Here is a 21,743-nt window from a genome sequence, read left to right as displayed (position 1 = left end):
CTACCCCGGCCAAACCCTCCCCTAACCTGGATGACGCTGGGCCAATTGTGCCCCGCCCTATGGCGTTACAGTATATAGGATGAGCCATGGCTAGAATCCAACGCATATGAAGTGGATGAAACAGTATGTAACATTATTTAAGTGACCAGTGTTCAATGACTATGTACATACGACAGCAGTCTTGAAGGTGCAGGGTAGAGTACCCGTTGGTAGCTGGCTAGTAACAGTGACTAAGGTTCAGGGTAGGGTTGTGTGTGGAGGCCGGCTAGTAGTTACTATTTAACTGATGTCCTGGAGATAGAAGCTTTTTTTCAGTCTCTCGGTCTAAGCTTTGATGCATCTGTACTGTCTCTGCCTTCTAGATGGTAGCGGGGTGAACAGGCCGTGGCTCAGGTGGCAGAGGTCCTTGATGATCTTCTTGGCCTTCCTGTGACACTGGGTGCTGCAGACGACCTGGAGGGCAGGCAGAGTGCTCCCGGTGATGTGTTGGGCTGATGGCACCACCCACTGGAGAGCCCTGCAGTTGCAGACGGTGCAGTTGTTGTACCAGGTGGTGATAAAGCCCAAAAGGTGCATCTGTAGAACTTTATGAGGGGCAAAGACACATTTTTTCAGCCTCCAAATTTCTTCACCACACTGTCTGTGTGAAGGGACCATTTCAGGTTGTCAGTGATGGACACGCCGAGGAACTTCACTGTGGTAGATGAAGGAACCAATCTAGATTTTCAGACTGTCATATTTATGAGTATTTATCTGGTCAATATGGCAGTGTATTATCTCTGTTGTTTGTAACAGTGTGTTGTTTATTTATTTATTTATTTATTTCACCTTTATTTAACCAGGTAGGCCAGTTGAGAACAAGTTCTCATTTGCAACTGCGACCTGGCCAAGATAAAGCATAGCAGTGTGAGCAGACAACACAGAGTTACACATGGAATAAACAATTAACAAGTCAATAACACAGTAGAAAACAAAGGGGGGAGTCTATATACAATGTGTGCAAAAGGCATGAGGAGGTAGGCGAATAATTACAATTTTGCAGATTAACACTGGAGTGATAAATGATCAGATGGTCATGTACAGGTAGAGATATTGGTATGCAAAAGAGCAAGTAAATAAATAAAAACAGTATGGGGATGAGGTAGGTGAAAATGGGTGGGCTATTTACCAATAGACTATGTACAGCAGCAGCGATCGGTTAGCTGCTCAGATAGCTGATGTTTGAAGTTGGTGAGGGAGATAAGTCTCCAACTTCAGCGATTTTTGCAATTCGTTCCAGTCACAGGCAGCAGAGTACTGGAACGAAAGGCGGCCAAATGAGGTGTTGGCTTTAGGGATGATCAGTGAGATACACCTGCTGGAGCGCGTGCTACGGATGGGTGTTGCCATCGTGACCAGTGAACTGAGATAAGGCGGAGCTTTACCTAGCATGGACTTGTAGATGACCTGGAGCCAGTGGGTCTGGCGACGAATATGTAATGAGGGCCAGCCGACTAGTTTAAGGACTCTTGGAAGATGAGAGGACTAAAAGAGGACTAAAAGAGATCCTAATAAAAATCATTCCATCGTGGCTCTGTCAATGTTGATGTGGGCGTGCTTTCTCTGCTGTCTCCAGTAGTCCACAATCAGTTACTTTGTTTGGTTGACGTTGAGGGAGAAGTTATTTTCCTGGCACCACTGCGTGGCCACGCAGTCATGCGTGAACAGGGAGTACAGGAGGGGGCTGAACACGTACCCCTGTGGGGCCCCCCTGTTGAGAATCAGCGTGGCAAAGGTGTTGTTGCCTACCTTCCCCACTTGGGGGCAGCCCGTCTGAAAGTCTGAGATCCAGTTGCACAGGGAAGGGTTCAGACCCAGGGCCCTGAGCTTAGTGATCAGCTCAGAGGGCACTGTGGTGTTGAAGGCTGAGCTATAGTTGATGAACATCATGCTTATATAGGTATTTCTCTTGTCCAGGTGGGATAGGCTGGTGAGATTAAATGACTTACATCGGCCATGGAGTCGAGAGCTGATGTCTGTCTTACTGGAGCAGCACAACTTTCGCCACAAACTCCCAGAAGACACTCTCATTGCCATGACAATGGGTAATTTCCCTTTATATAGAGTACTGACAAGTTCTCTCTCTCTCTACTTAAGTGAAGGTCTCTCACATTCACTGCTGTATGTGGCAGCCGTTAGTTACCATGACAGCCATGCTTAAGCTCACCTCAAGAGAGGACACGCGGGGGTGTAAACAGGAAGTGGCCAGTAGTAAAGCTCAACTTCTGGGTGTAACATGACTTCTCATCAGTGGAAGAACCCGGCCAACATAATGTGGTTATAGAGGCAGTTTTGGATGGCATGAGCAAAAGTGAGTGTGTGTGAACAGTAGAACTCTACCAACTGTATTGTGTAGAAAATATATGGTGTCATGCAGAACACACAGTAACGGTCTAAAATTCCTAAAGGATTTTGATGTAATTTTATTGGTTTCATTCAATCTCTCCATACTTTTCTATTTTTATGTTGCTCTTTATTTTCTTTGTTTCTTTAAATCTCTGCCTCCTCTCCCCTAAAACAAGGGCAGTACACTTGCCAAGTAGTTCACATGAGCAACAGGCCAGCCAATTACTAGCTGCCAAGCATAGCTCTGAGAGTAGCTTCACAGCCCTCCCAACTACCCCTTCTCGTTCTGTGTGTGTGTGTGTGTGTGTGTGTGTGTGTGTGTGTGTGTGTGTATGTTTTACTTGTCCACCAAACACACCACCAAACAGGGTTGTTTGTTAGTGTGTATTTGCTTGTGTAGGAGTGTCTTACATGCTGACCAGACCAGACACGACACATCACGTGCGCGAGTGTCGCAAAATAAATGTAGAAATCCATGTTATTCAATTATTGTACCCACACTGCCCACGCTCCAACGAGCGTCTGCGATGCTAAGGGCTAAAATAGAACTCCTTTCTATTTCTGACGCAGATCACGCTGCAAGTCCTGCATCTCCCATCTCCTCATTGGTTTATAGAAGCAGGTACCCTCGTGGCATCTCCTCATTGGTTATACCCACATGGGTGATTGAAAGATGACATGTTTTGCCAGTTGTTGTGGTAAAAGTGTAGATGCCTAGCACCATATAAGTTCAATGCCTGGAAGGAGGAGAGATTACTAGAAACAATTCGGTTGGCCGTTTTATGTGTGGATTAATTCTTGGAGTAGAGGACCTTGTGCATTTCAGGTAAAATAACAACTCAATGTTTATTTCCCAGGACAAATTAGCTAGCAACAGCAAGCTAGCTAAATAGGACAAATTAATGTTAGCTAGCAAGTGCAAGCTAACTAGCTAAATTTCCATACATCTTTAATGCTTTTCGACCTGTCCCCAAATTAATGTCATTGGCTCAGAGTTTGTTTTGATATTTTAACCTGCATGTCGTGATCGCGTTTGGTGTAGGAAGATAAATGTATGCACGATGGCGCATGCGCGCAGCCGGTTTGGGTTCCGTGTTAGCTTTTCCACCGAACAGGTACCACCACATTCCATGACTCACAGATGTACGCACACACAAGCGAGGAAAGCGGAGCAGAGTGAAGGCAAGCAAAGGAAGGAGCAGGGAATGAGAATCACACAGACCATGGGAATAGGCCCAAAGGAAAATACAGCTCAGACTCCAGATGTGGATACACCCTGTTTTAAACACACACACACAGAATGTCTTCCAACATTGATTATAACTAAATAATCTCTCTCCTTTGTGTGTTCTCTGGTGTATAGTCAGATTGCTAGATGTAGTAAAACTCTTCCCCACATTGATCACAACTGGAACTCCCTGGAGGCTCCTGTGACCTGCCCTCTGTCCAATCAGTTTTCAGGAATCTAATGCCAGGCTACCATGGAGATCATGGTTACACAGCCTATTGTACTGTACTAACTAGAGAGATAGAGGAGGAAGGGGACATAGAGCAAGAAACCTGGGTGAATGTCATTGCCAACCAGACTACAAGTTTGTTCTTTTGGTTGAAAAGCAAACACACACAAATATACACAAACACAACCCTGCTTGGTGGAAAAACTAAAATGCACTCTACACACAAACTAACAAACCCTGTTTGGTGGAAGAAAAACAAAGACAAGCACAAACAAACACACACTAACACCCCCCAACCCCACACACCATTGCTTGAGTCATACTGTAATCCATCTTCAAAGCCCCCCCGAGGGCTAGTAGAGTGGTATGGTCCATTCAGACAGTTAGCTACAGATGGCCAGAGGAGCTTGTTTAAACCTGCAGTTCCTCTCTGATAACCCCAGCAGAGTAATAGATGGGTTCCTGCTGCTAAGCTTAGTTTAGTTTAGCTTAGATATCCTTAGTTTAGCTTAGCTCCAGCGCCACTGCACCATCTCTCCAATTAAAGCCTGCAGAACCACCCTGACATTTAGCTAATGAGTGCTCAGAGTGAGAGAGCAGTTTATGTTCCACCCGCTCCAAATGGAGAGTTGCTATGGTGACAGGAGATGCAAGGCTCAGAGTGAGAGACATGTGGGGGGGATTGCTCAGACCTAGCAAGGGTCCTGGTTAAATGGCAGTATGCCACTGCACACACGCGCACACACACAACACACAGAGGCTCTTCAAATCTTGGGTAAAGTAATGAACTTTGTTCATTTGAATCAAAAAGGTAAAACACATTCTGTCCCATCTGAGCCAATAGCGATTCAGAGTTGTCTGGGTGTGATTAATGATTGGCTTATGAATGGGTATCAATCAGCTTAGATCCTATTTCCACTACGAGACATGAAGGGGAGCATGAGGAGTGGAGTGGTGAAAGAGATTTCTACTTTTCAATTCACATTACATCCTTCCCTTTCATTGTGGCTGGCAACGCGATGTTCTTGGCAGCTCAAATTGACCGTAAATATCCCAGTAGCCACTAGCTAGTAAGCACAAACTATTTAACAATCCTAGCAACTTTTCTTCCAAAACATATTACAGTATTGAATAAAGCAACCAAACTATATTACACTCACGTGCAGACAATTAAAGGGTTTATTTTCTTGCTAGCTAGCTAACAATATGCTTCATGATCAAGTAGCGGGCTGCCTTCTGAGGAGTCGGAGGCGATCAAATAAACCGCCACTCCCTTCAATTCTGCTAGCAAACATGAAATCTTTGGACAATAAAATGGCCGAGTTATTGTGAAGATTAAACTACCAACGGGACATTAAAAACTGGAACATCTTATGCTTCACGGAGTCGTGGCTGAACGACGACAATATCAACATACAGCTGGCTGGTAATACGGCAGGATAGAATAGTGGCGTTTGGTAAGACAAGGGGCGGAGGATGATGTATTTTTGTAAACAACAGCTGGTGCACGAAATCTAATGAAGTCTCGAGCTATCTAAAGACGTCTCGAGCTATTGCTCGCCTGAGGTAGAGTTTCTCATGATAAGATGCAGACCACGTTACCTACAGAGAGAGTTCTCATCTATATTCTTTGTAGATGTTTACATACCACCACAGTCAGAGGCTGGCACTAAGATAGCATTGAATGAGCTGTATTCCGCCAAAAGCAAACAAGAAAACGCTTTAATGCAGGGAAACTTAAATCGGTTTTACCAAATTACTACCAGCATGTTAAATGTGCAAGCAGAGGGAAAATAACTCTGGACCACCAATACTCCACACACAGAGATGCATACAAAGCTCTCCCTCGCCCTCCATTTGGCAAATCTGACCATAATTCCATCCTCCTGATTCCTGCTTATGAGCAAAAATTAAAGCAGGAAGCACCAGTGACCAAATAAATTAAAAACTGGTCAGATGAAGCAGATGCTAAGCTACAGGACTGTTTTGCTAGCACAGATTGGAATATGTTCCGGGATTCCTCAAATGACATTGAGGAGTATACCACATCTGTCACTGGCTTCATCAATAAGTGCATCGATGACGTCGTCCCCACAGTGACCGTACGTACATACCCCAACCAGAATCCATGGATCACTGGCAACATCCGCACTGAGTTAAAGGATAGAGCTGCTGCTTTCAAGGAGCAGGAGTCTAACCTGCAAGCTTATAAGAAATCCCGCTATGCCCTCTGACGGACCATCAAACAGGCAAAAGCATCAATACAGGACTAAGATCAAGTCGTACTAAACCAGCTCTGACGCTTGTCGTATGTGGCAAGCCCTGCAAAACATTACAGACTACAAAGGGAAGCACAGCCGAGAGCTGCCCAGTGACACGAGCCTACCGGACGAGCTAAACTACTTCTATGCTCGCTTCGAGGCAAATAACACTGAAACATACATGACTGCACCAGCTGTACCGGAAGACTGTGTGATCACGCTCTCTGCAGCCAATGTGAGTAAGACCTTAAGACAAGTCAACATTCACAAGGCCGCAGGGCCAGACGGATTACCAAGAAGTGTACTGCAAGCATGCGCTGACCAACTAGCAAGTGTCTTCACTGACATTTTCAACCTCTCCCTGTCCGGGTCTGTAATAACATGTTTTAAGCAGATCACCATAGTGCCTGTGCCCAAGAACACTAAGGTAACCTGCCTAAATGACTACCTACCCATAGCACTCATCATGTCTGTAGCCATGAAGTGCTTTGAAAGGCTGGTCATGGCTCACATCAACACCATTATCCCAGAAACCCTAGACCCACTCCAATTTTCATACTACCCCAAAAGAACCACAGATGATGCCGTTTCTATTGCACTCCCCACTGCCATTTCACACCTGGACAAAAGGAACACCTATGTGAGAATGCTATTCATTAACAACAGCTCAGCGTTCAACATCATAGTGACCTCAAAGCTTATCAATAAGTTAAGGACCCTGGGACTAAACACCTCCTTCTGCAACTGATTCCTGGACTTCCTGACGGGCCGACCCCAGCTGGTAAGGGTAGGTAACAACACATCCGCCACGCTGATCCTCAACACAGGGGCCCCTGATGGGTGCGTGCTCAGCCCCCTCCTGTACTCCCTGTTCACTCATGACTGCACGGCCAGGCACGACCCCAACACCATCATTAAATTTGCCGACAACAATGAGACTATAGGGAGGTCAGAGACCTGGCAGTGTGGTGCCAGGACAACAACATCTCCCTCAACGTGATCAAGACAAAGGAGATGTCCTCAATTAGATACAACACATTACTGAGTACCACTATGGGGTAGCTTAGTGGTTAGAGCATAGGGCGAGTAACTGAAAGGTTGCTGGATCGAATCACCAAGCTGACAAGGTAAAAATAAGTCATTCTGCCTCTTAGCAAGGTGGTTAACCAACCCACTGTTCCCAGGCGATGTGGATGTCGATTAAGGCAGCTCCCGCACCTCTCTGATTCAGAGTTCAGAGACTGCAGAGTTTTTCAGGATGAAAATAAACTAAATGGAGCTAAGCTAAGCACAGGCAAAATCCTAGCGGAAATCCTGGTTCAGTCTGCTTTCCACCAGACACTGGAAGATTAATTCACCTTTCAGCAGGACAATAACCTAAAACACAAGGCCAAATATAAACTGGAATTGGATACCAAGAACACAGTGAATGTTCCAGAGTGGCTTAGTTACAGTTTTGACTTAAATCTATTGAAAATATATGGCAATACCTGAAAATGGTTGTCTAGCAATGGTCAACAACCAATTTGACAGAGCTTGAAGAATTTTGAAAATAATAAAATGGGCAAATGTTGCAGAATCCAGGTGTGGAAAGCTTTTAGAGACTTACCAAGAAAGACTCACAGCTGTAATCACTGCCAAATGTGCTTCTACAAAGTATTGACTCTTATGAATACTTATGTAAATTAGAATAATATTGAAGAGATCAAAACTATGAAATAACACATATGGAATCATGTAGTAACCAAAAAAGTGTTGGATTTCCCACCTATGATGAGCACTTGTTGGCTGCTTTTCCTTCACTCTGCGGTCCAACTCATCACAAACCATCTCAACTGGGTTGAGGTCGGGTGATTGTGGAGGCCAGGTCATCTGATGCATCACTCCATCTCCCTCCTTCTTGGTCAAATAGCCCTTACACAGCCTGGAGGTGTGTTGTGTCATTGTCCTGTTGAAAACAAATGATTTTCCCACCAAGCTTAAACAAGATGGGATGGCGTATCGCTGCAGAATGCTGTGGTAGACATGCTGGTTAAGTGTGCCTTGAATTCTAAATAAATCCCTGACAGTGTCGCTAGCAAAGCACCCCCACACCATCACAGTCCTCCTCCACGGTGGGAACCACACATGCGGAGATAATCCACCTACTCTGCATCTCACAAAGACACGGCGGTTGGAACCAAAAATCTCAAATTGGGACTCATCAGATCAAAAGGACAGATTTCCAAGGTCTAATGTCCATTGCTCGTGTTTCTTGGCCCAAGCAAGTCTCTTCTTCTTATTGGTGTCCTTTAGTAGTGATTTCTTTGCAGCAATTCAAACATGAAGGCCTGATTGATGCAGTCTCCTCTCAACAGTTGATGTTGAGATGTGTCTGTTACATGAACTCTGTGAAGCATTTATTTGGGCTGCAATTTCTGAGGCTGGTAACTCTTATGAACTTATCCTCTGCAGCAGAGGTAACTCTGGTCTTCCTTTCCTGTGGTAGTCCTCATGAGAGTCAGTTTTATCATAGCGCTTGATGGTTTTTGCAGATGCACTTGAAGAAACTTTCAAAGTTCTTGAAATTTTCCAGAGTGAATGACCTTTATGTCTTAAAGTAATGATGGACTGCCATTTCTCTTTGCTTATTTGAGCTGTTCTTTCCATAATATGGACTTGGTATTTTACCAAATATTCTGTATACCACCCCTACCTTGTCACAACACAACTGATTGGCTCAAACGAATTAAGGAAAGAAATTCCACAAATGAACTTTTAACAAGGCACACCTGTTAATTGAAATGCATTCCAGGTGACTACCTCATGAGGCTGGTTGAGAGAATGCCAAGAGTGTGCAAAGCTGTCATCAAGGCAAAGGGCGGCTACTTCGAAGAATCTCAAATTTAAAAGCTAGCTAGAGAAACTGTTTAGCTGAACCATAGCTAGATAGGAGCTCCTATAGGCTTACACTAACTACTGTATTAAAGTGACCTTATAACAAACCAGGCTTAATTGTATTAATATGATGGAAGTCATTATATGAGGTATAAATGAAAATTGTGACTGGAGAGTTGCTTCTTGCCTGGAACTTGGTGAGTCAGTGATCTCATACTCTCTCCATCCTTCTCTCTCTCCCTTTACATGTGGTAGAGTTGTATTATGGGAAAATAACAGGTGTTCCAAGAAAGACAGACATCACAGCTTATCTAAAAAAAAGTATCTGTCACTCATTTATACCTCCCTTTCCCATGTCTTTCTCTCACGTCTTATTTCTCTGTCCTCAACAACTCGCTTTCTGTCTCTATCCTTCTTCTCCTTGTTTAAATGTAGGGCTGGGTAAGATGTCCCTGTGAATTGAGGCCAGCCATGCAATGCTGCCTGGAGGAGAGAGAGAGAAGGGAAGAGAGTCACTGAGTGATAGAGAAAGAAGAGAAGGAGAGTGGAGAAGAGGGAAAAGGGGTAGTGAGAGTCAGAGATAACAAGAAAAGGGGGGATGGCAGGAGAAGACAGAGACCGAGAGAGGGAGAAGTGATAGGAATTGAGATGCAGAAAATGAGTCAGAGACTGGAAGAAAAGGGGTGGGGGGGGTGGGTGGAGGGAGGTCTGAACTCAATTTTACTCCTGCCGCAGGTTTATTGACCCCATGCTGAAGCAGATAGATTGGAGTTAAAAGGTGCTCTGTTCTTTCCTGCCTTTCTCTGAAAATCCCTCATTCATTTTCCACTGCCGATAAGAGTCCTTCACATCCTTAGCACCGGGCTGAATCTGTCAAATGAGAACTGTGTGTGTGTGTGATGATCCACTGAGTCAGCAGCTGGATCAATGCTTCCTGCTGTGGGGTCACTTTACAACCACCATTAGTCCCTTCCCAGAGTGTACCACTGAACTCATTAGCATATAGAACATTGATTTAGAGTAAACAAACACGCTAACATGGCGACGCAACGCATTGACTGATAATGCCCCACAAGGTAGCCAATTAAAGGCAAGGATGAAACCCATCCCTCACTCCTATCACTTAATCTGCCTCCTCTCTTTTCACCTGCAGCAGAATCTGTAGCTACCTTTGTGACCACAGTATTTCTAACAAAAACCATAATGAAAGGTCAGTGAGATTAGTGTTAATCCATGCTACTATGAATGAACAGACCAATGCCCATACACATACACCCCTCTGTAGAAGTGTGTAAGGGGAGTTTTAAACGAATGACTCACAGATGCTCTGCATCTCACCATTGATGACATCATGCCTATACTCCCCCTCCCAATTAAACAGTCAGAGAGAAGATGGTCCCCTCGTAGCTCTCAGACACACATTTCTTATTAAGCTCCAACAGGGGAGGGAGGAAAGAAGGGGAGGGAGGACAAGAGGGGAGGCAAAGTGAAAAAGAGAGGGAAATAAAAGTACGTACAGTATATTGACCAATCGAAGCTCACTATAGTTTCCAGCCCCTGCTGGATTGGCTGTTGATACCTAGCACTACCTAGCCTGCTTGCTAGCACCAACATGAGGGTGAAGCTAGCGTGGCTATCTGTATAGTGAATCATTGCTGTTAACCAGAGAACGTTTTAGAGTTTTACAATTTCTGTTGCCAGCACCACCATTTCTAAATTCCTACTTTTAAATATCCACCGAAACGGGTCTGTATCCTACAGTTTATGTATCCTCACACTTTCGAGACAGTGCAATCTGAACTTTCAAGATAAAGACTCCACTCCACTGAGTTACAGTTAAAGGAGTTAGGGAGGGAGTCCCTGCTGAGCATTAGACACCACACTATAAGGTCTACAGACTAGAACATAACATTGTTGAAATGCCTGGATCATGTCCCAAGCATTTCTATTGGAGGGAGATTGAGATAGGAGTGAACGTAGCTGTAAGTCTGGAGGAAGTGTCAGGGGGATATGAGAGTTACAGAGAAATATAATATCCATATATACAAACTCTGGTGGTATATGCTCTGGTATCTGTCACGTGTGCTCGCTCTCCGGCCTCTAGGTCACCAGGCTGCTCGTTATGGCGCACACATCAAATCAAATTTTATTTGTCAAATCAAATCAAATTTTATTTGTCACATACACATGGTTAGCAGATGTTAATGCGAGTGTAGCGAAATGCTTGTGATGTCAGCCATCACCATCGTTACACGCACCTGTGTGTCATCAGACTCACCTGGACTCCATCACTTCCCTGATTGCCTTACCTATCTCTCACTCCCTTTGGATCTTTCCCCAGGTGTTATTGTTTCTTGTCTGTGTGCTGTTAGTGTTTCTATAAAACGTTTATCCTACTCAAAAAGCCTACTATTTAAAACGTAAGTATGGGTATTTGGACCCAGACTTTGTTTTCTTATACGTGTATGGAATGGAAGACAGTTAGTGTGATGTCATTGCCACATTTTATATTCCATAAACCCTTGAGATTCAAGAACGTGTCAAAATGCAACAGAGATGGAGAGACAAAGAAAGGTATTCGTCAGGAAGTTAGCTTCTAAGTTAAAATGTCACTGAGAAAATAAAGTCCCTAAAACAGAGTGTCACTGCCATCCTTTCTACTCCTGTGGGCACACGGCACAGTCTCACAGGCAGGACAATGACACCCCTGTCCCTGTCCCCCCACTTCCATTGTTTAATCTGAGGAGGCTTCCCTCTCTCTCTCTCTCCCTCGTGCTGTCCCACTTTCAATATCCATATCCTCCCCTTTATTGTCTCCTGTATTGTGCCTAAATCTTTTCATTCTGTTGTAAATGATACATTTTCTCAACTCCAAACCCTGTCCCTCTCTCCCTTAATCTCCCTTCTCAATCCCTCTCTTCCTATTTTCTCACTCCTTTCTATCCTCTCTCTCTCTCCCTCACTTCTCTTCCAGCCTGTTCGGGGCAGTGCTTCAGTCTCTCTGGGTAGGAGGGCCCAGGCTAGGGAATGGGTAGCTTCCCTGCCCCAGACACTACTCCCTCCATGGGGCCATAGTCAGGGCTAATGGCTGGAAGTGTGTTTGGAGAAGGAAGTGTGCCTGTTTGCAGACCTCTACAATATATGATGGAATGTTTAGAATGGACAGCCATTTTAGGGAGTGGAATGTTCAGATGATTGTTGGAGAACACATTTATCATCAAGGTGTCAATTCAAGTATTCTGCTGAGTTAGATATGTCCGTGACATTTCATATGGCATAAACAACCATGTCCTATTGTCCACATTCAATTACTGTGAGTCATAAACCGTTTCGTATTGAAGCTGCACTGAAATTAGGCTGTGTCTGTGTGTGTGTGTGTGTCTGCTTGGTATTAACTGCCTGCCATTTTTGGCCTGATGTTTGGGCATGTTGCCAAGTGCTATCTCTGTGCCTGGTCCATTCCCCTGACACACACACACAAATAAACACACACAAGATGACAAGAGATGGAGCTAACGTTGTTAGCTACAGAAAATAGAGGAGAGAGAGAGGATGGTGTTATAAAACAACCCTAGAAGACAGTGACGCATGACATCTATGCTATCTCTCCTGCGTGTCTAGAGCTAGAAAAATTAGAACAGTCCTGACTAATAGAGATGGGACAGGCTGTTCAATCCCCCATGGTCCTGCTCTATTCACTCCACCTGGGCTTGGTATTTATAGCCAGGCAGCACCTACCAATGAGAGAACAGTCATCAACAGCTACAGAGCATGGTTCCTGGGAGACAGCAACTCTGTCACTGTCAGCTCTAGTCAGCTAATATACCTCAGCCTGGGAGGCAGCTCCTCTACAAGGACTCTAAAGTAGTCTGCTAAATGTAGTTTTGTACATTGCTAAAAATGTTACTCGCTAACATTAGGATTTGTGATTCTACAAACAATAGATAAACGTGTAGACGCAAGAATTCGTATTTGGCTACACTGTAGAACAAGTGTAAAACTAATTGCAAACAGTCAGGATTCTAACATTTTAATCCTACGTCCTCATCGTCATCTCCTTCAGCACAGAGGGCATCTATCCACTGTGTGTGAGTAGAGGGCATCTATCCACTGTGTGTGAGTAGAGGGCATCTATCCACTGTGTGTGAGTAGAGGGCATCTATCCACTGTGTGTGAGTAGAGGGCATCTATCCACTGTGTGTGAGTAGAGGGCATCTATCCACTGTGTGTGAGTAGAGGGCATCTATCCACTGTGTGTGAGTAGAGGGCATCTATCCACTGTGTGTGAGTAGAGGGCATCTATCCACTGTGTGTGAGTAGGGGGCATCTATCCACTGTGTGTGAGTAGAGGGCATCTATCCACTGTGTGTGAGTAGAGGGCATCTATCCACTGTGTGAGTAGAGGGCATCTATCCACTGTGTGTGAGAGGGGGCATCTATCCACTGTGTGTGAGTAGGGGGCATCTATCCACTGTGTGTGAGTAGGGGGCATCTATCCACTGTGTGTGTAGGGGGCATCTATCCACTGTGTGTGAGTAGAGGGCATCTATCCACTGTGTGTGAGTAGAGGGCATCTATCCACTGTGTGTGAGTAGGGGGCATCTATCCACTGTGTGTGAGTGGGGGCATCTATCCACTGTGTGTGAGAGGGCATCTATCCACTGTGTGTGAGTAGAGGGCATCTATCCACTGTGTGTGAGTAGAGGGCATCTATCCACTGTGTGGGTAGAGGGCATCTATCCACTGCATCTATCCACTGTGTGTGAGTAGGGGGCATCTATCCACTGTGTGTGAGTAGGGGGCATCTATCCACTGTGTGTGAGTGGGGGGGGTTGTACACTGTGTCCTTGAGGGCCATTATTCTGTTTCTCTCCTGAAGCCTGATATTTTCAAAGCCAGATCCAGCCGTGGTTGTGATGACTGAATTATCTATTGTGTCATTACACCGGCCACCATGGTTAACGCAATAACACAGGATGCCTGGAGAAGAGAAAGGTGAAGTGTGTGGGTGTTATGGATCTGGCTTTGAAAATGTGTGTGCGTGCCAGTGTGTTTCCACACAGAGTTGTCATCTCACTGTCAACGTTTGGGGGGATTTTTTTACCAGATGCATATCTCTCCTCAGTCTCCACACAGATGCGGAGAATCGCCGTGAGCTCAGAAGTACTGTCTCTGAGCCTTTTATCTGCAAACACAGCAATATCTCGCCACAGAAAGCACCCGGGCATTCTCTCCTTCATAATAAATCTAAAGTCCGCATCTACATTTTAATAACTTAGCATTCTCATGCCAGCAATATAAAAAGCCATCAAAGTCACAGTCCCCTGCCACACACACAGTCCCCTGCCACACACATGCAGACACACACAAACATACATACGCACACATACACCCTGAGGTAGTGTATCTGCTGCTACACTAAGTACACAATAGGGACTGAGACTTGAAATGATCACTGAAGACCACCATACCAATACACTGTATAACTAAACAATCCCCTAGACCGCCTTAAAACAGTGTACTAGCGGCCCACCTTAACATTCCCCACCGAGGTCTGTCAACAGGCTGCATATTACCAGGGCAACTACCTTTAAACAATAGATGTCTTTATAATGCCTCCCCCGCATACTCCACAGCCACATTCTACACACTCTGGCTTGTACTCAGTCTTCTCAATGCCAGAGCACACCAATGAGAGAGCGCACCAATGAGAGAGCGCACCAATGAGAGAGCGCACCAATGAGAGAGCGCACCAATGAGAGAGCGCACCAATGAGAGAGGTCACGGATCCAATAAAGACTCACACAAAAGGACATATGACAGGGGCAGCACTAGGAGGTCAGCAGAGGGCCTGGAGGTAGAGTTTCCACTGTGAGTAATGTGGCAGACAGTGGTACTGATAGTGATGATGACTGTCTGGACATGTAAGGACAATGTAGAGTAGAGGCTCACTTAACCCTGCAGTATACCTCCAAGGTCTAGACAGAGTGCTACAACCCTGAAAAACGTCACCTCCAAAACAAACCCCTTCTAAACCATGACCCATAATCTCACTCCAAACACTATGGTAATCCTGAAAAGCAAATAAATTACAAAGTAGCCTAACTCCTGAAAATCTGTGTTTTCCACAATCTAACCCCATAATCTGCAATGACATGCAACCTAATCCTAGCCCTACTTTACACAGCAATTGACAAATACATTACTGACACGTGACATCTAGACCCACTTAAAACAGGTCAACATGAGAACGTCCCAAATACATGACATCAAACCAGGTGCTCAACAGCTGGTGCTCAACAGCCAAACGAGGTACGGTGCTGACCCATACACCTGGTGTGTGTTTGTGGCGTGTGTGCGCGAATGCCTGTGTGTGACAGTACTAACAGTGTGCAGTTTCAAGACACCTCATCTCCCATCACTTTAGTTCAGTGTTTACTTAGCACCAGTGTGTGAGACCCACCCGGGAGAGCGTTATTACACACACACACACACCCCAGCTGTCTATTAACTCTGCTTGTTACCCATGGCGACAAGGAAAACAATGAGCATCCTCATCTACATGCAACACTATCATTTCATCAATTTAACAAACACTGAGAGGGGAAATTCATGGGATATAGAAGACACGAACATAGCAAACGACATCAAAGATAAATATCTCTGCTTGTTTTAGTTGGCCTACAAATCATGATGATAAAATAATGTGCTGTGTGGGCATCATAATCTACAAACGGATTTGGAAGACGCACTTGCAATTAAAATGTAATGGTCCCTGTTGTAGTTTAATTGAACTGGCTAGGACTAATTGTCTCCCTAATTAAGTCTCATAATGCGAAATGTGCCCTGGATAATGCCACGTTTAATTCTCCCATTAAAAAAAACAACCTTTGAACCATCATGAAGAATATACACTACATGACCAAAAGTATGGACACCGCTTGTCGAACATCTGCTTCCAAAATCAATGGAATTAATATGGAGTTGGTCCCCCCTTTGCTGCTATATTAGCCTCCACTCTTCTGGGAAGGTTTTATATTAGATGTTGGAACATTGATGCGGGGACTTGCTTCCATTCAGCCACAAGAGCATTAGTGAGGTTCGGCGTTCATCCCAAAGGTGTTCGACGTTCATCCCAAAGGTGTTCGAAGGGGTTGAGGTCAGGGCTATGTGCAGGCCAGGCAAATTCTTCCACACTGATCTCGACAAACCATTTCTTTATAGTCCTTGCTTTGTGCACAGGGGCATTGTCATACTGAAACAGGAAAGGGCCTTCCCCAAACTGTTGCAACAAAGTTGGAAGCACAGAATTGTCTAGAATGTAATTGTATGCTGTAGAGTTAAGATTTCCTTTCACTGGAACTAATGGGCCTAGTCCCAGACCATTGTTCCTCCTCCACCAAACTTTACAGTTGGCACTATACATTAGTTCTCAAACCCAGATTTGTCTGTCGGACTACCAGATGATGAAGCGTGATTCATCACTCCAGAGAACTTGTTTCCACTGCTCCAGAGTCCAATGGTGGCGAGCTTTACAGCACTCCAGCCGGCGCTTGGCATTGCGCATGGTGATCTTAGGCTCCATTTCATTTTTATTTATTTTTATTTTATTTTACCTTTATTTAACCAGGTAGGCAAGTTGAGAACAAGTTCTCATTTACAATTGCGACCTGGCCAAGATAAAGCAAAGCAGTTTGACAGATACAACGACAGAGTTACACATGGAGTAAAACAAACATACAGTCAATAATACAGTATAAACAAGTCTATATACAATGTGAGCAAATGAGGTGAGAAGGGAGGTAAAGGCAAAAAAGGCCATGGTGGCAAAGTAAATACAATATAGCAAGTAAAACACTGGAATGGTAGATTTGCAGTGGAAGAATGTGCAAAGTAGAAATAAAAATAATGGGGTGCAAAGGAGCAAAATAAATAAATAAATAAAAATTAAATACAGTTGGGAAAGAGGTAGTTGTTTGGGCTAAATTATAGGTGGGCTATGTACAGGTGCAGTAATCTGTGAGCTGCTCTGACAGTTGGTGCTTAAAGCTAGTGAGGGAGATAAGTGTTTCCAGTTTCAGAGATTTTTGTAGTTCGTTCCAGTCATTGGCAGCAGAGAACTGGAAGGAGAGGCGGCCAAAGAAAGAATTGGTTTTGGGGGTGACTAGAGAGATATACCTGCTGGAGCGTGTGCTACAGGTGGGAGATGCTATGGTGACCAGCGAGCTGAGATAAGGGGGACTTTACCTAGCAGGGTCTTGTAGATGACATGGAGCCAGTGGGTTTGGCGACGAGTATGAAGCGAGGGCCAGCCAACGAGAGCGTACAGGTCGCAATGGTGGGTAGTATATGGGGCTTTGGTGATAAAACGGATTGCACTGTGATAGACTGCATCCAATTTGTTGAGTAGGGTATTGGAGGCTATTTTGTAAATGACATCGCCAAAGTCAAGGACTGGTAGGATGGTCAGTTTTACAAGGGTATGTTTGGCAGCATGAGTGAAGGATGCTTTGTTGCGAAATAGGAAGCCAATTCTAGATTTAACTTTGGATTGGAGATGTTTGATATGGGTCTGGAAGGAGAGTTTACAGTCTAACCAGACACCTAAGTATTTGTAGTTGTCCACGTATTCTAAGTCAGAGCCGTCCAGAGTAGTGATGTTGGACGGGCTGGTAGGTGCAGGTAGCGATCGGTTGAAGAGCATGCATTTAGTTTTACTTGTATTTAAGAGCAATTGGAGGCCACGGAAGGAGAGTTGTATGGCATTGAAGCTTGCCTGGAGGGTTGTTAACACAGTGTCCAAAGAAGGGCCGGAAGTATACAGAATGGTGTCGTCTGCGTAGAGGTGGATCAGGGACTCACCAGCAGCAAGAGCAACCTCATTGATGTATACAGAGAAGAGAGTCGGTCCAAGAATTGAACCCTGTGGCACCCCCATAGAGACTGCCAGAGGTCCAGACAGCAGACCCTCCGATTTGACACACTGAACTCTATCAGAGAAGTAGTTGGTGAACCAGGCGAGGCAATTATTTGAGAAACCAAGGCTGTCGAGTCTGCCGATGAGGATGTGGTGATTGACAGAGTAGAAAGCCTTGGCCAGATCAATGAATACGGCTGCACAGTAATGTTTCTTATCGATGGCGGTTAAGATATCGTTTAGGACCTTGAGCGTGGCTGAGGTGCACCCATGACCAGCTCTGAAACCAGATTGCATAGCAGAGAAGGTATGGTGAGATTCGAAATGGTCTGTAATCTGTTTGTTGACTTGGCTTTCGAAGACCTTAGAAAGGCACGGTAGGATAGATATAGGTCTGTAGCAGTTTGGGTCAAGAGTGTCCCCCTTTGAAGAGGGGGATGACCGCAGCTGCTTTCCAATCTTTGGGAATCTCAGACGACACGAAAGAGAGGTTGAACAGGCTAGTAATAGGGGTGGCAACAATTTCGGCAGATAATTTTAGAAAGAAAGGGTCCAGATTGTCTAGCCCGGCTGATTTGTAGGGGTCCAGATTTTGCAGCTCTTTCAGAACATCAGCTGAATGGATTTGGGAGAAGGAGAAATGGGGAAGGCTTGGGCGAGTTGCTGTTGGGGGTGCAGTGCTGTTGTCCGGGGTAGGAGTAGCCAGGTGGAAAGCATGGCCAGCCGTAGAAAAATGCTTATTGAAATTCTCAATTATGGTGGATTTATCATTGGTGACAGTGTTTCCTATCTTCAGTGCAGTGGGCAGCTGGGAGGAGGTGTTCTTATTCTCCATGGACTTTACAGTGTCCCAGAACTTTTTGAGTTAGTGTTGCAGGAAGCAAATTTCTGCTTGAAAAAGCTAGCCTTGGCTTTTCTAACTGCCTGTGTATAATGGTTTCTAGCTTCCCTGAACAGCTGCATATCACGGGGCTGTTCGATGCTAATGCAGAACGCCATAGGATGTTTTTGTGTTGGTTAAGGGCAGTCAGGTCTGGGGAGAACCAAGGGCTATATCTGTTCCTGGTTCTAAATTTCTTGAATGGGGCATGTTTATTTAAGATGGTTAGGAAGGCATTTAAAAAAAATATCCAGGCATCCTCTACTGACGGGATGAGATCAATATCCTTCCAGGATACCCCGGCCAGGTCGATTAGAAAGGCCTGCTCGCAGAAGTGTTTCAGGGAGCGTTTTACAGTGATGAGTGGAGGTCGTTTGACCGCTGACCCATTACGGATGCAGGCAATGAGGCAGTGATCGCTGAGATCTTGGTTGAAGACAGCAGAGGTGTATTTAGAGGGGAAGTTGGTTAGGATGATATCTATGAGGGTGCCCATGTTTAAGGCTTTGGGGAGGTACCTGGTAGGTTCATTGATAATTTGTGTGAGATTGAGGGCATCAAGTTTAGATTGTAGGATGGCTGGGGTGTTAAGCATGTTCCAGTTTAGGTCACCTAGCAGCACGAACTCTGAAGATAGATGGGGGGCAATCAGTTCACATATGGTGTCCAGAGCACAGCTGGGGGCAGAGGGTGGTCTATAGCAGGTGGCAATGGTGAGAGACTTGTTTTTAGAGAGGTGGATTTTTAAAAGTAGAAGTTCAAATTGTTTGGGTACAGACCTGGATAGTAGGACAGAACTCTGCAGGCTATCTTTGCAGTAGATTGCAACACCGCCCCCTTTGGCAGTTCTATCTTGTCTGAAAATGTTGTAGTTTGGAATTAAAATTTCTGAATTTTTGGTGGTCTTCCTAAGCCAGGATTCAGACACAGCTAGAACATCCGGGTTGGCTGAGTATGCTAAAGCAGTGAATAGAACAAACTTAGGGAGGAGGCTTCTAATGTTAACATGCATGAAACCAAGGCTATTACGGTCACAGAAGTCATCAAAAGAGAGCGCCTGGGGAATAGGAGTGGAGCTAGGCACTGCAGGGCCTGGATTCACCTCTACATCGCCAGAGGAACATAGGAGGAGTAGAATAAGGGTACGGCTAAAAGCTATGAGAATTGGTCGTCTAGAACGTCTGGAACATAGAGTAAAAGGAGGTTTCTGGGGGCGATAAAATAGCATCAAGGTATAATGTACAGACAAATGTATGGTAGGATGTGAATACAGTGGAGGTAAACCTAGGTATTGAGTGATGAAGAGAGAGATATTGTCTCTAGAAACATCATTGAAACCAGGAGATGTCATTGCATGTGTGGGTGGTGGAACTAATAGGTTGGATAAGGTATAGTGAGCAGGACTAGAGGCTCTACAGTGAAATAAGCCAATAAACACTAACCAGAACAGCAATGGACAAGACATATTGACATTAAGGAGAGGCATGCTTAGTCGAGTGATCAAAAGGGTCCAGTGAGTGGAGAGGTTGGTTGGTGATTTAGACAGCTAGCCAGGCCATCGGTAGCAAGCTAGCATAGGATGGAGGTCTGTTGTTAGCCACCTCTTGCGTTCCGTCAGTAGATTAGTGGGGTTCCGTGTGGTAGAGGGGATTAATCCAAATCACACAACAACAACAAAAATAAAAACAATAGATATAGTTATAGAGGCCCAAGAAGAAAACATAATAATAATAAAAATAAATAAATTGTCCGATTGTCTATTCAGATAGCAGCCGGTAAGACAGCTAACGGTTAGCAGGCCGCAGATGGGCGTTCAGGTAACGTCGCGACGGAGGAGCCAGCCGGATCTCCTTCGGGTAGATAACGTCGGCAGTCCAGTTGTGAAGGCCCGGTGGGGCTCCGCGTAGGCAGTAAAACGGGTCCGGATAGGTGACTGCAGCCCAGGAGTGATTGATGGAACTCAGGAGTGATTGACGGAGCTGGCTAGCTCCGGAATAATTGATGTTTGCTCCGGAATCGACGAAGGCCGATAGTCACACGGATAGCAGCTAGCTAGCTGTGAGATCCGGGTATGAATGTCCAGAGAGCAGTCGAAATCCAGGGACATGGAGAGAGAAAAATTGATCCGGTATGTTCCGTTCCGAGCCGCGCTGCGCCGTACAGAACTGGCGATAGATTTTCGAGCTAAAGGATAGCTGATGACCACAAACCGTGGTTAGCTGAATACTAACGATTTGCCAGTAAAGGAGCTAACTAGCTTCTGAACTAGCTTCTGGATTAGCTCTGGCTAGCTGTTTCAGGCTAGCTTCTGGCTAGTTTCAGGCTAGCTTCTTGGAGTTTCTGGCTAGCTTCTTGGAGGATTACAGATTTGAGGTAAATAATACTTTTTTATAAATATAAATTGGTGAGGCGGGTTGCAGGAGAGTGTTTTGAAGATGAGTTGATGGAAAATAAAATTTATGTGAAAAAAAGTTGTAAATATATATATATATATATATACAGGACACGACAAGACGAGGACAAAAGACATCTGAACTGCTATGCCACCTTGGAGCGAATGAAGATCCATGAAGATCCCGACAAACAGTTCTTGTGCTGACTTTGCTTCAGAGGCAGTTTGGAACTCCATAGTGAGTATCACAACCTAGGACAAATTATTTGTACACACTACAGCACTCTGCGGTCCCATTCTGTGATCTTGTGTGGACTACCACTTCGCAGCTGAGCTACCACTTCACAATAACAGCACTTACAGTTGACCAGGGCAGCTATAGCAGGGTGGAAATTTGACAAACTGACTTGTTGGAAAGGTGGCATCCTATGACAGTGCCACTTTGAAAGTTACTGAGATCTTCAGTAAGGCCATTCTACTGCCAATGTTTGTCTATAGAGAGATCGCATGGCAATGTGCGCGATTTCATAAACCTGTCAGCAACGGGTGTAGATGAAATAGCAGAATCCACTCA

The 21,743-nt window shown here is 44.9% G+C and overlaps 1 protein-coding gene across 1 annotated transcript in view; it reads right to left on the bottom strand.

Annotated features, from left to right (window-relative positions):
* The window catches only part of LOC112237012 (follistatin-related protein 1), a 41,002-nt gene that overhangs the window by 18,640 nt on the left and 619 nt on the right, over positions 1-21,743 (bottom strand). The gene's annotated exons all lie outside the window — the stretch shown is intronic.

This window comes from Oncorhynchus tshawytscha, linkage group LG03 (assembly GCF_018296145.1).
Source record: "Oncorhynchus tshawytscha isolate Ot180627B linkage group LG03, Otsh_v2.0, whole genome shotgun sequence".
In the NCBI taxonomy this organism is placed as follows: domain Eukaryota; kingdom Metazoa; phylum Chordata; class Actinopteri; order Salmoniformes; family Salmonidae; genus Oncorhynchus; species Oncorhynchus tshawytscha.
The sequence above is the reverse complement of the archived record's forward strand: the minus strand, read 5'-3'. Positions and strand labels throughout refer to the sequence as shown.